The sequence below is a fragment of the Chamaea fasciata genome, unplaced genomic scaffold (genome assembly GCF_029207755.1).
Source record: "Chamaea fasciata isolate MVZ Bird 193981 ecotype frontalis unplaced genomic scaffold, bChaFas1.0.hap1 SCAF_4, whole genome shotgun sequence".
NCBI classification, from domain to species: domain Eukaryota; kingdom Metazoa; phylum Chordata; class Aves; order Passeriformes; family Sylviidae; genus Chamaea; species Chamaea fasciata.
The window spans coordinates 33,001,112-33,015,228 of NW_027094089.1; the positions used below are offsets into that span (position 1 = coordinate 33,001,112).

At 35.0% G+C, this 14,117-nt stretch overlaps 1 protein-coding gene across 1 annotated transcript in view; it reads left to right on the plus strand.

Moving 5' to 3' along the window:
* Window positions 1-11,965: 11,965 nt before the first annotated feature.
* The window catches only part of LHFPL2 (LHFPL tetraspan subfamily member 2), a 120,238-nt gene continuing 118,086 nt past the window's right edge, over window positions 11,966-14,117 (plus strand). The window contains exons 1-2 of the mRNA XM_066181255.1: window positions 11,966-11,983; window positions 12,801-12,871. The gene's annotated coding sequence lies outside the window, so the exon portion shown is untranslated. The remainder of the gene's footprint in view (window positions 11,984-12,800; window positions 12,872-14,117) is intronic.

The window sequence follows — 14,117 nt, forward strand, 5'->3', positions numbered from 1 at the left end:
CTGCCTTTTCAGTTCTGTTTTGACTTTACTCTATAATGAAGAGAGCATGGTCATGGTATATTAAACAGCTAGATAAGAGCAACATATACATTACCATCACTCTGCTTCTAACTAAAGCTCCAAAACTAATACAGTGGAGAAGCCTGGTTGGGAATTTACTGTCAGTTTTCTTTTGCCATGAATTCCGCATTAGAAAAAAAAAATCCAGAACAGCTAAAATGGCATAGCCTTTGACTGAATAAAAAATAGGCATAATATCAAAGGAAACTTATGAAAATACCCCAGTTGGATTTTGAAAAATGTAGTAGGGAATAGACCAGAACAATTGCATTTCTGTTTATATTTGCCCTAGAAAGTAGCCCACTGTGAAGAAACATTTAGGAATGTGAATGATTGAGAGATTGTCTCTTAGAGGCAGCAGGTATAAAATGTCTAAAATTCCTTCAAGTTATAATTGCTTGTTAACAACAGGATTTTTTTGGTAATTATTTCTGCCCACAGTACACAAGAACTTAATGTACATTGCTTTATGTAGAGAAGTTTTTAGAATTCACCTTTTTCTGTATTTACTATGTGATAAGGAAACGGCCATGTTATATGGAAAAGAAATTTTTTAAGGAATTCTTTTTTTAAATTATTATTCCAACACTGTAAAATAGAGAGAATTTTCTTAGAAAAAAAAGGGTTTCATTGTAAATGTTTATTCTATTTACAGCATTAAATGCAAATGCAAGAATCCATCTTCTTAGCTATAAAGACTGAGTGTATTATTAAGAGGCAAGTATAATTATTAACCCACAATTATAATTGAGGATTCTTGTACTATGCAGTGAATTATGCATTTTAGATTTAATTTGTTACAAAATATGCATTAAATGTGTGGACCTAATCCAAACCCCCCAAAAAGCAAACTCCTGCACTGTCCAAGTTTGCTGTATTTCCAAATTGTATATTTTGAGTCTGTGGTTCTAAGTACCAATATTAAATTACTTAGTATCTATATTTTTCAGAAGCAGTGAGGATACTGAGACCCTGCTATCAGAACACTGTTTAACAACAATTCTTTTCAGAGCCTACAGCAGTGTAAGTATCATAAGCTGCAAGCAAAAGCACACTTTTTAACAACAGCCATTATTTGTCCTTTTATTTATTACTATTTAATGACATTTGTTTGATGACATGTTCAAATCAAGTAATGGCATCTTTTTAAATGCAAATGATGGTTTTATCTGTAATTTATTTTTATTGTACTTGTCGTAAATGTACTACTGATGCATGAAAATACAAGAAAATATTTAGGAACACTTGGTTTCATCCTAAATATTATCCAGGTAATAAGTGACTATAATACACTGATAATCACTGAAATTCTAGATACAGTAGAGATCTGGCATTGCTTAGGTCCATAACTGTCAGCGCCAAATCCACACACAACTGCAGTGCACTTGAAGCAACAGTTTCCTTCCACTCCTATCTTAGGTGCTGATTCCTGCATAGCTCTGTACTACACAGAGTTCAGTACTGACTCTGTGTTGTCAATGTGAAACTCTGGATAATTCCACTCAAGGCCATATCTTCAAGTGAATGCAGTGCTCATGAATGGTCTTTGCCCATGAGCTGCTGTCAGAAGATTCTGAATTAATTAATAATTATCTAACATCCATGAATCTTAGTTGCCCATGTAAAAAGATGGAGAGGACAGGATATTGTCAAAAATACAGACAGGTCTATGCTTGTCTTTGGGGTGTTGGTCACTCAGCCCAAATGCAGTCATGGTTCCAGTTTGTTTTATAGTCTGCCCCAGTCAAGCTGTAGAGCAGAATTAAATACTTCTGTTGGTCATACGAACTGGAATCATTGTTAGAGTTCATTAAACTCTTTAATTATTGTTCACTGAATAAGTTATGTCTGTCGTGGAATTTTGAACATTAATCTGAAAATATCATAAGAGGGCAACGGTTACTCTATATCACTGCTGGAAGGGGGGAATGTTACTTTCTCAACTAATAACTCTCAGTTTTTAAATCTATGCATATTGCAAACATTCTATTCTCGCTTAATGTTATTTTAGGTTTTTTCATTGTGTGCTTATCTTTCAAATCAAAGTTATCTAGATGTGACTCCAGAGAAAGTTAGCAAACATACATTTATTCATTGGACTTCAGACCTTAGGAGTTATCATTAGTAAAATTTACTGCATTGAAAATGTTACGATCTCCATTTTCTAGTCTTTCTGCTCCTGGAAATGAAAATTTTTAAAGAAAGAATAAATTACAGCTATAAACCCCATAAAGAAATATGTTTAAGACAGAATTTTCTTTTGGTAAACCCATAGTAGAGCCCATAGAGACAGAGAGCCCAGTAAATCTGGTAGATTTCTGTATTTTTTAAATGGGCCCATATTTAACTTTACATTACTGCTTAAGAATCGACTTCCAAAAAGCCGTTAACAGTGGCTACTGTTCTTTCCCTTAGGGTCCGAACAAGGAAATCCAATGTTTTCTGGTCAGCAGTAGGAATTCCACTTTGTAATCTGACACTCTTCATTCCTCTCCTCTCAAAGGCAGTAAACCAAAAACTTAAAGGCAGAACAGATTTTCAGATCATGTAGCATTTGTAAAGCCTCACGCACATTTAATGATTTGTTGGCATGTACGAACTGAAAGCTTCATGACCTGGCCTTTCTCTTGTCAGTTCCTGCTCTCATCACATTGTCTAGTTATGCACGTTTCACTGAGAATTCATGTTTTTGCATTTCTCTGGTTTCAGCCGTATTGTTCCAAACTCATGAGGAATAAAAAGTCATAGAAGAGCCAAGATCTTCATATTAGGAAGCTGATGCAGCTTGACTGTAGCCAACGGAGCTATGCTAGTTCATCCCAATAAGTATGTAGTGATTAGAAAGATATTAGTCCCTTTTTTCCATTTTTTAGTATCTGGTCTCTAGGAAGCACATGGTGGTTGCATGCTTCTGCATACGCATGCAGTGGTAACAATTGAGTCTTTTCATGCTCAGAATGAGTAACTCAATTCTAGTCAGTCTGTAATTTCTTTCTGACAGGCTCGTTATTTCTCTGCCGATGGTATGGTTATGGTTAAGGGCAGCTGTACAATTTCAAAACACAATTTTTCTGTAAGCACAGTATGTCTGTTCAAGCATACTTCTGTCCTAACAGTGCATAAGCCCACTCCTCCAATGACCATGGCTGCATCAGTTGTAGAATATGGTTGTAAGACACTTGATAGAACAAACGTCTTGACACACAGTTTTACTTGCTGCTATCATCTGTGTTAATTTATCTTTCTGTGATGGATATATATTTTTACAATAGTAATTGCAGAGTCTCTGGACTCTGGACTAGGAAAATTATCTAGTTGTTTTGGCTGCTTGTTCTCATTAAGGATCTGTTCAAGTTCACGCTGGTGTCATCATGCCCTCTGACTTCATTGGAAGACCTCAGTGCAATTTGAAAAAAAATGAGATTATTTTCAAGCATGATACAAACTTCAAATTCAGTTGGAACTGAGTCAACTTTGATAAGACTTGTTTGTCGTAGGAGCAAATGTAGTAAGGAGAGCAGTCAGGAAATCTCTGGTTGTTCTTCTCTGTGCCTTCAATATATGTGCTGCACTTTATCTGCATATATTGAACCTCCTTAGTCACTTATGTGACTAATCTGTTAAAGATCCTTTTGAAAAGATAAGTATTTTTGGAACATTTCTTAAAACTATGGTATTTGCTGGACTTTCCGCGAAATTCTGAGGAGTCCACTCCTGCAGCTAGTACAAATTTTTTGGCAAATAATAACAAGGGTTTGGTGAATTCTACACTTGGAGTTTGAGTACATCCCTATGGCTGACTCCTCTGGTATATGACTTTTAGCTTGGGTCCATACCCAAACAGTGACAGAAATTACTAATGTAAATTAAAAAAATAAAAGCCTGTACATTTCAGTATGTTTACTGTAAGGAGGTTGCAACAGTAAATTCCAGTACAATGAATTTGTGCTCCTAGGATAAGATGTGGGTGTTTTTCGTTGTGACTCTTAGTGAATTGTGTACTTCTGAAGTTATGCATTGCCTGCAAACCAGAGAGGGATTCAGAAGATAATGTATTTACTACATTTACTACACCCTGTTCTTCATAGATCCAACACTCCAGATTTTTCTGCACACTCTTTTGAAATTAGCTGCTGGGAGGAAGGAACTCTGGCAACAGTGTTAAGGAAATGCAGTCTCAGGCTCTGTACTCCCTTAATTAGAAGCCTGAGACTCATGGTTAATGGTGATTAATGTTCCATTCTATTTTGCTAGTTCTTCCTTGTGGGAAAAGATCACACAAAGCTGAAGTACTTTTATACTAATGAATTTCTTTCTAAAAGAAAAGTTATTTCTACATATGTTTCTGACAAATTAAGAATAAAACCGTTATCCAAGAGCGTGTCATTTAACTAAACCTGACAAACTAAACTGCACCTAACTGTTGTAGCTGTTTCTCTTTCCCATGCTGTTTTATTTTTTTTAAACTTCAAAGTCTCCAAATTCCTCCTGATTGATGCGCTGATATTTTAACAATGTCTTTGTTGTGTACTGCAATCAGACAAGTGCTAATAACCTTGAGGAATCTGGCAGGACTGTGGGAATCTTCCAGCCATAATTGTATCTTATCGTAAATGTGATGATGTTGGCAACTTCATGTGAGTTAACAGAACGTGCTGTTGCTGAGGGTGATACCAACTTTCTCCATTGACTTGCAAGTTGAAGGGTCATTCATTTATGCATTCTTTGCTGTCTCTGGTATGGAGTTTTTTAGTGCAGTTCTGGAATATGTTAGAGACATAGATGCCCGCTGTATTTAAACAAAGAAATAGTGTAATCAGGGGAAAAAAACAACAGGAAATCCTAATTACATAGTTAAAATTGCTAGCATGATGAATTATGATCAGACACTGAATTTTAATGTTATAGTTCAAGTTTATTACATAAATAATATGTTTGAACATTATGAGAAAAATAAAGCAATATAAAAATGCTGAATATAGTTCAACTTATTGTACAACCATGTTAACCCAAGTCTTGGATTTACATATTCAGTTATTTACAAGTTATTTTAGCTGGACACTTTAATATGTTTGTTTTCGTTAACAGATTCTTTAACAGGCAGAATAATTCCACTGAAAACAAATTTTTGGGGCTAAGGACATTGCAGATCGTTCACTAAATGCTTAAATGTGTAACCTCCTTATATTTATTCAGTTTGTGCCTCAAGCCATGGTAATCACTTGATCAAATTCTGGTACAGACCATCCACTTCTCTGGTAATAAATATGGTTTTCCCAAGTACAGGGGTAAAAACACTTGATTTTTATTCTTGTGAGTTACTCCACATTTTTCTTTCTCTGTATTTGCATGAGAAAAGTAAGATACCTGTAATTTAAATTGTCTAATAGACCCATGACTTGCAAAATATTTAGTCACTGGATTTTATTATTTATGAGCAGACTATGAAGAATAAAATAGTGTTTCCTCTTTGGTTGTTTTTTTTAAGAAGAGAGTGATTCACTTACTATGTTTAGAATAGCACTAATGGAGGTTCAGGGCCAGTATCATTGGTTAATTAATATGACAGATGAGAGATAAAAAGGTGCTCCTTATTTGTTTTAACTGCATGTACTTTGTGCTTCCTGAAGACCACTTGGCCTACAATCACTTTAAGAAATACTATGATTTGGCACTGAGTCATATGTTTTGATTGAAATCAGACAACCAAAACCACAAGAATCTTAACTTGTTAGAAATGGTGACTGTTCTAAAAGTGTGAATCCAGAAGACTGGTATAGGCACAGTAAGTAGAGGACATACATAAAAGCTCCTGATACACCCTCAGCTTTGGGTTTGATTAATTTTGCTGCTATCACATCACTAGGAAACCACGAGCACCTTGCTGTACAAGGCTGGGGTTTTTTGTTTGCTCTTTCAAGGCCAGAATATATATTCTGCGTATTAACAGTGACTTCAATCCGAATTTTCAGTGTCAGAACTTGGTCAGAAACCGCTTCATGGTACCATTCTTTTATGACCTTGCACCTTTCTTTTCTTCCTGCAGCACTGGAAATGACTGTGTATTGGTCCTGGACACACTGTGAATTCCTTGACAGAACATGATGCATCACCCCATTGAAACAAAGAGGTGTAATTCTTTTTAGTCTACTAAATTATACTTAACAATTTTCTCCTTTAGGATTATCTCCAAGTGCTCCAATTGTTGAAACAATTCATAATGAAATGTGACTCCCAGGAAAGATCATCAGCTGAATTAATTTTGATGTTAAGATATGACCTGTGCTTACTTAACATTCAGTGGCTTTGCAAATGTACCCACCAATTTCTTGTGTAACCATCCCCTGAATACCACATAAGAAAAGGCTAGGAAAAAAAAAACAAACCTTAAGAGAAATAGTACTAGTTGAAATTTGTGATTTTGTTAAAATGTACTCACCTAGCAAACCCCCATATTTTAAAGGTTTCTGTTGGATAGTTAGAAAGCCTTATTACTGCGTGGTGGCCACCATGTATATTTTGTGTATTTATTATTATTTTGTGAACTACTTTTGATGTACTGTATAATTATTGAATATGGCTATGATACCAAGCTCAAAGGTGTAGGCAATAGCTCAGTAAGATCTTATGCACTGACATAGAAATTTCTGTTATTTCTGCTTTGCAAGTTGGAATTTGCTTTATTCACTCCCTCTTTATGGATATTTTGCTGCTGCAGGAAAAGCATGCACTAATAACTTTGTAATACTCTTGGTCAACATGTGCCTTATTTTTCTCAGTAATGAATTTCTTCCTTCCTCTTTCCTCTTCTCTCAAGTAGCCCTATAATTATCATCATTAACAATGTTTGCTTTTAATCAGTTGTGGTATTTTAATTCTCAGCTCTTATTTTTTTTCCTTTATTATTCCCAATATTTGCAATGTCCTTGCAATATCAGTATCATCTGCATCTAAATGCAGGTCGTTTGTTTCCAAGCTATTGTTTTGGTTTCATCTTATCTGTTCAAATAAGGAAAGCATGAGTTTCTAGGACTAATCACTGTAGTGATTAGTAGTAGTTCCATTACTAGTTTCATTAGTAGTTTCATTAGACTGTAGTTTCATTAATATTATCTCCAGCTAATTATTTTCATTTGTGTTTTAAGATAGATCATTCGTCACTTCTTAAGCAGTTAATTTAGTTTTCAGACACACAAAAAATAAAAATGAAAATTAAAATTTCCTACTTACACACAACATAGTTAAAGATGAAGTGTGACTTAATGTGTAATGGAATCCTTAAAAAATAAAAGGCTGCTGTTGTGCTTCTAATTTTGTGATCTGAGGCATCTGTCTTTAACAAGGACAGATACTGTGAAAACAAGTTTTTGGCAGCAGTCAGAACTGACCATTAGCAGGAAGTAAGATTATTTGATTATTTTGCAGAGAGACAAGGCAATTGACTCATCAGAAGACAGGGTTATCACTGTACATACACAAATCAATGGCAGAGAAATTTACACACCTAATAGGGAGATGGTGCAGTGTAGGTAACTTTAAGGGCTCTGAAAAAGCAATATAATTTTCCATGAGGGCAATCAACCCATTTAAAGACAGGGCTTCAAATTCCAAGTTTTATGATATGACCAGTAGAATCCTGAGGTAGAGATCCCAGCTACAGGGTAAATGAGCAATAAGGTAAAAGGAATTATTATGAGAATGCCAGTCTTTAATTTAAAGAAAAGCTAAGACTAGTAAGAAATATGTGTTTTAGCATAGGACTGGATCCCTAGAGAAATTCAGCAGCCTGTTGTCCAGAATCCTCAACCTCTATCAAAAGCCTTTTTAGCAAAAGCTCCTAAATAGGTCTCATCTATTTATATTGGGGATTATTTTCACATTTTTTTAGAGTTGATATAGAGATACCTTATCAAACAAAGTGATTAATTCAGGTATCAGTGAATAATTGAAAAAAGACAATTCTTCCTACAGGAAAATAGTATAAATCCTAATTATTAGGCTCCTTCAGGAGGGTTTTTTTCTGTCATTAAGTTAATTTTAAAAGCTTTTTTTAGACAGCATTCTGGTTAACACAAGTCTTTACTGATGAAACCTTGTAAGCTCAATTACATGGAATTTAAAGCCAAAACACTAAATTAACTTTTTGTGACTTAATAATACATACAAGCTATAATTAAGCTGAAATATGAAGTCAGAGTATCACTTCACAGAAATGCCATTCTATAATGAAAAGGCATAGTATTTTCAAAGGATCTTCATGCAAAACTATGATCTTTCTGAAGACACTTCAGTGGATTATGTAAAAAGAAAGGGTTCATTGCATTTGTTTGGCTTTACAGTCTTATCCAAAGAAGAATTTCATTACTGTCCCATTAAGAGCTTCAGATACTGGAGCAAGTGTGCTGACACAATTTTGGGTTTTCTTAATAGATTCCTTTTCGAGTTCTGAACAAGTTCTGAACTTATGTGTTTTCTTCTAAGTAGGGTAAGATTAGCAAGTTTGTTTGCTGGTTTTAAGACAGTAGAAACTCTTCATCATTTACATATACATCAGTGTATATTCTTTGAAAGCATCTAATATTAAGGCTCACTTAAGTTCAGTGTTGTGTGCTGCTATGAACAATGAAGTCTGATTTCAAAAGTGTTGGAGTTTTTAAAGAATTGGGGTTAAATGTCTTTGTCCGTTTTCCATTATTTTTTAATGCAGAAACTTAGGACACATGGCCTTGTGCTGAGGAAGTTAACATTATAATACTCTGTAGTTTGCCTAGTTACAAGGAAATTGCTACATTGTAATTGTTAGTACATAATTGTGATTAGTGATTGACAAAAAAAGCCTACTGGTGTCAGTCAATATGTAGACCCTATGAAAAATATATGCTTCAACCTTAAAAAGCATTTTTCCAATTCACGAATCTTTTCTTTTAGCAAGATCCAGGTTTCCCCAGCTTATGTTGACTGTATGGGATCCTCCACATGAAAAGATCATCTCCAAATTATTTTCAGTATGTACAAGCATATCTTTTGTTCTTTGGAAGAGACATGAAGTTGTGTGCCCCCAGGCTTCTTAGGACATCTGAATCTCTGTAATCTGTCACATGTCAGATTAGTGCTCTTGTGAGGCCATAAACATAAACGTAATGTAGCCCCACAGGATGTGTTAATGCTGCTGGTGGCTTTTTTTCAGAGAGAGTATGTCTGACTTGTAAGATTATAATTTAAAATTCATATTTGATGGGTATTTCAGGTATTCTATAGCTAAAACTGTCTCAAGGATTTTTTTTTCCTGATTAATTATATATGATGTGCTAACTACCTTCTGGAAAAATTAAATACATTATCCTAATGAAGATGTTGCTGTTCAATATGCCCTGCAAAGGTTAGGGGCTTTTTAAATTTCGAGTGTATTGGAATAGGTTGTGGTAAGGTCCAAGCAGATGGAAAAAGAGTTACTTCTCAGAAAGCTTAAATTTAAACATAGAACAACTCTTTTTGTGTTTTGTTTTGATTTTAATTTGTTTTCAGAGTTCTGGAGAAACCAAAATATATATCGTGCTGGCAGAAGTGCTAGGCTGCATGGTTTCCAATTTGGCTTCACAATCAATAAGCCTCAAAACAGAAACCGAAGTCTTCCCAGGGAGAAACAACAATAAAGGTGGAAAGTGTGATTCAAGACAGTGTGGTTTACCCTGAGAATTCCATCCTTCTTTTACACTGTCTGGAAATAGAAAGCTCATTCAACCTATTTTGGAGATGGATGTGATCATTTCATATTATCTGTATTAGAAGTAGGAAGAGTTTCACTACATCTGTGATAGGAGCAGGAAAGGAAAACAGTGAAACTAGAGCCACATGAGACAAGACAGGGAAAGGATTTCAAAAACATTCTAAAACACTACATTATACTATATTTTACTATATTCTAATATATTATACTATATTTCATTATACTATATTATCCTATACTCTACATTATATGCTAATATTACAGATGGCTGAGAAGATGACGAGGAAATGGAAATGTGATTGTCTACAGGATAAACAAAGCAAAGGGAAATCCAACACAAACCAAGCCAGACCAAAACAAAGGGGAATCCAACAAAAAACAATCTACATTGTTTGCTCCTTCTTTTGGATCCTGGCAAAGCCATGGTCAGTGTGTAAAATCCTGAGCATCCAGATAAGCATAAAATATGTTAGGAATCCACTTCCTATCCTTGCACATGGGGAATGTGTGGAAATTAGCTCAAAACCAGCACAAACTGCCTGCAGGAGTAGCAGGGTGTCTATAACTGCTCTGATTTGTGCTGCTCTGGTTCTCAGTGACATGCTGTGGTGCCTAGGAAACTTAACTATAATCATGGCTGAATTACTCCTAAGTCAGAATTCCTAGGAATGCCCATTTTAATTTTGAAAAATGTTTCAAGAAGCTATTATAGAACTGGGAATATGGAGTAACAAGACTGTTCCACTGAATTTCTTTGGATAGTTTGGGCAAATCTTCCCAATTCTTAAGCAATTTCTTCAAGTTTTAAATTGCTTTGAAAAAAACTTGGCAATCTTACAATCTTTGAGATTTATCTCTAATGATGTTAACACTGATGAATGAAACATTAAACATTTTTGAGATATATAATTCCTAGAAATAGCACTAAGCTATTTCCTTTTATAATTTGTAACACAGCCAGTAGAACTGTAGGATATGTTGGAAAAAGTCCTAGAAAATGCCTTCTTTATGGATGAATAAGCTAGTAGTTGAAGAGGGTATCAGAGCTGCTTTTTTTTAACTGGATATATGAGTTGATAGAGTAATTTCAAATGTTTTATGCAGAGTAGCCTGCTCAGTCGTTTGAACATATATATTTTCTCTTAGCACTCCTGAGGACATTGGAAGCAAAACAGATTAGCATAGCTGTTTATTAATGTGGGAAGTTCAATAGGTGAATATCTTATTTAAAATCCAGCCTCTTTAATTATTTATACCTAATGAATGTCTTGGTTTGTTCAGTTGAAAGGATGCTGTTAGTTTAAATTCCCATTAATTACTGCATCAAAGTGCACTTTAAAATATTCTCTGTCCTAGAGTGCCAAATTATGGAAAAGGAGATAAACCAGCTGTTACTGCTGTTGTGTCAGGCAGCATTTATTTGGCTAGACAGCTCTTTTTTTTTTTTTTTTTTTTTTTTTTTTTTTTTTTTTTAAATGCTAGTTACAATAATATGTGTTTCAAAAATAGAGATTAGACACAGTGATAAATCTGGATCCCTTCAGTGAGCCTGAGTGTCTGCATTCAATTAAAGCCTTCTTAAAATACAGTGGCAGATTCTTCTGTTGTACCACACTGGCAGAATCCCAAATTAGTTTAACAATTAGTGTCCCCAAAACACCAAACTTGGTTCAGAGATGGAATGTGAGACCTCAGAACACTCAGCCAGGGTCAACAGATATCTCTTGACACCCACCACAGGCCTTTGTCTCTTCTCAAGTTGCCTTCTTTTTAAAGGTCTCAGACTCTGAGACACTGTTTTAACTGACCTTATTTTTTCAATTTGTTTTTATTTTGATGAATGCCTGCTGCTGCCTTGCATTGGTCTGTATGTCTGGAAGAGTGATTTCTTCATCACTTTCCCACGGAAACTTCAGCAGCCCAGTCCTTTCGTCCCTTTCACTAATTCCTTGTATCTAAATAGGTTATTAAACTAGCATTCCCAAGTCACCCTCGACTTATTTCTCCTGTAGAGATAAAAATCTCAAGATATGTCTCTGGATTTATTGAAATAGAGTCAACCATTCAAATTCAGTATGATTTAAGACAACTTCCAGTCTTTCATTCCAAACCTTCTTCCTATTTTCTTTCTCTCTGCAGATATCTCCGTGCTTTCTGCAACTCAGCACTGATCTTTCCCTAGGTCATCACATGCAGGTAAGTCTAGATACTGTATATAGGTTCTGTATATAACAGCTTTCAGATAGTAATTTTTCTTTATCTATGGCTACAATTCTCACATAAATTTTATTTTTGACCTGAGCTATAAAGTTCCCTTCCTCTGAAATCTATCAATTCAATATAATATTGTGGTTATTCACTGTGGATGGTCTTGCACCTTTTTTATTACCTACAATGTAAGGTGCTAACTTTGAATGACCTTTTTAGCTTAACCACAGCCTCTTCTTATTTCTCATTTGCTCCTGAAGTCTCCAGTATGAACAGATGGGTTTCCCCATTCTTCAAATGTCTTTTTTTTTTCCTACTGTCACTAGCTATATAGTAGAGAGATCAAAATCTTTTCTGTAACACCATTTACTGGTTGACACTAGAGCAATGAACTACTGAAAAGTTAAATGTCATACCTAAATGCATACAAAAACTGAAATTTCTGAAGCTGTAAACAAAGTGTTACTTGAGAAAGACACATTCTCTTGAAGATTTATTTCAGCTGATGTTTTACATCTTACTTTCCTTTCAGGTAGAAGAACAAAAAACCCACAATAAAATAACACCCATGTCCCAACTCAATTTCCTCACTCTTCCAGAACTGAGTCCTCCCTTTCATATATTTCCCACCATCTTCTGCCTCCCTAAGTCCTCTTTTTCCATTTTCCTTGGAGTTCTTGAGACAAATTCCAAATGCAGCATTTTCTTTAACATTATTTTACTCCAAAAAACATCTTCCCTGTGTGTTTCTGTAGTCAGATCATTCATTTAACAGAATATTAAAATTTATTCCATTCCTTCACAGTGAGAAGATTTTGGAAAAGCAGCCACCTAAAAAATTAAACCAAAATACCAGGAACATAAAGCAACAGAAAAGTAAGTGCAATGAGGCAACAAATCTAGTATGAATATATCTGAAGCTTAAAAAATTGACGTTGATTAGCTCTTTAGTCCATTTACTAATTCCAGTATGCACACGATATTCACTTTGTTCATTTTTAGCTTTTTGTAGGCTCTATATATACGTTTTTGTATCTTCTCCAATATTTTTATTAGTCTCCAGTGACTATTCACAGGCTAAGTGAGAACATAATTTTGTGCCAAATAGTGTCTGTTCTTCTTTCCAACCTGTATGTTACTTGCTAGTTATTTGGATGTCATAGTCTCTTTGGTTGTACTTTCTGCTATCCTGTTTTGTCTGCCCTGTCTATATTCTATTCTTACAACCTTCAGAGAATGTTTTCTGGGCCACATCCAAGGCTGTATTTGTTCAGGTGAACTTCAGGAAATTTCAGGGTAAAATAATCCTTCACTCTAACAGTCCATGGAGAATTTAAATTGATCAATCAAACTGAGATCAGTTATTATTATCTGGGGTTATAAGTAAACATATATTTGGGGAGGGGAACTGTCTAAACAAATTAATGCCTATGAAGTTAATACTTGGAAAGATCTATGAGCAAGAGGAAAAAACATTGTATCATCTTTTTCATCTCATTTATTACTTAATTCAAAGTGTGCTTGTTTGACGTCTCTGTTTCCTGTTTGGATAATGTGTATGTGCTAAGTTCTGGTGATGAGTTATTTGTTTGTGCAGTTGGGCTTAAGATAAGCTAAATAAAAATGTTTAGAGCTGCACATCAAAGCCAATATAGTAATTAGTTAGCATTAAAACCCCACTACTTAGATAGAAGGAAATACCAAGTTCCTCACACCAATTCCAAATAAAGAAGTGTTCAAATTAAGAAAATTATAGGCTATGCTTAGATCTGCCAGGGTCACAGTCCTTGGCCTTCAGACTACATCAGGGGAATTCAGTGTGCTGCTTCCTACCTCCTTGTGAAAACTGCCTGCTCGTGGCTGTTTTTCTAAGTCACAGACTTAAAAAGCCCCACAACCTAATGCACTGAGCTTGCCACACAACTTTCTGCATCCAGGTAGTGTGCTTTTAAAAAGTTCATGTGGACCAGACAGGATCCAATGGGGTCAGACTATCTGTTAGTCCAAATTAAAATGTTCTAAGCCATGGTTGCCCTTTCTGTTACATGCTGTGCTGTAAGTCAGTAACAAGTTTCTTAAAAACTTTATCATAGTGTTCCGTGGGTTATGATTTGCTTATTAT